Here is an 833-nt window from a genome sequence, read left to right as displayed (position 1 = left end):
TGCTGATGTGTTGGTGGCTTTGTTGTTGGGTTTTTTTTTTGCTTAAACGAGTGGCTAAGCTTTTTTTTTTTTTTACATTTAATATTGATTTCAGATTTGATTTTTGTGTCTTCCTGCAGTTAGACAATTTCCCAGAAGTGCTGCTTTGGGGAAAAAAGTACAATGGCACTTAAAAGTTGTGTCTTCCTCATTCTGTCTTGGTTAGAAATGCCTGAACAGTGCACCATGGGTTACTCATTACTCAAAATTTCCACTCTCCCTTTTCCCCACCTCAACCTCTCCAACTTCCTTCTCCTACAGGACCCCATACATCATGACCTCAGGTGCCAAGCTCACCCATCAGAACAGCTGCTGCTGTAAGCAACTCATTCAGGGTATTTCTGTGGTTGTGCAGGTCACTGACCAAAATGCTTCACACCAAAAATTCAACTAAACAAAAGAACCAATAAACTGGACTGTAGGAAATGTGTTGTAAGCAATCAAATCAAGATGTTAGGATTGTTTTTTCTAGAATACAGTGGTCAGGACACAATCTCAAGCCTCTGGAAGGTATATGCTTGAACATGTTATTCAGTTACCTTTTATCCAGTTAGCCACTTTCTATTTTTTATGAGCATCTCTGTATAGGATTTGGTGCCCTGATCAGCTGGTTTCAATCCAATAGCATCAGGATAACCAGGATGTTTTATTTACCTTTTAGTATTGTCTTACAGCCTTTCCCCCAGTTGTAGAAAGAACTGGAATCTTTTATCAGCTGCAGTGAGACAGGTATGGGTTTCAGGGAAACAGCTCAGACACTTTTTCTCTGTTGACTACACTGAGTTGTAGTTAAG

Source organism: Calypte anna, chromosome 2, assembly GCF_003957555.1.
Source record: "Calypte anna isolate BGI_N300 chromosome 2, bCalAnn1_v1.p, whole genome shotgun sequence".
NCBI lineage: Eukaryota > Metazoa > Chordata > Aves > Apodiformes > Trochilidae > Calypte > Calypte anna.
The sequence above is the reverse complement of the archived record's forward strand: the minus strand, read 5'-3'. Positions refer to the sequence as shown.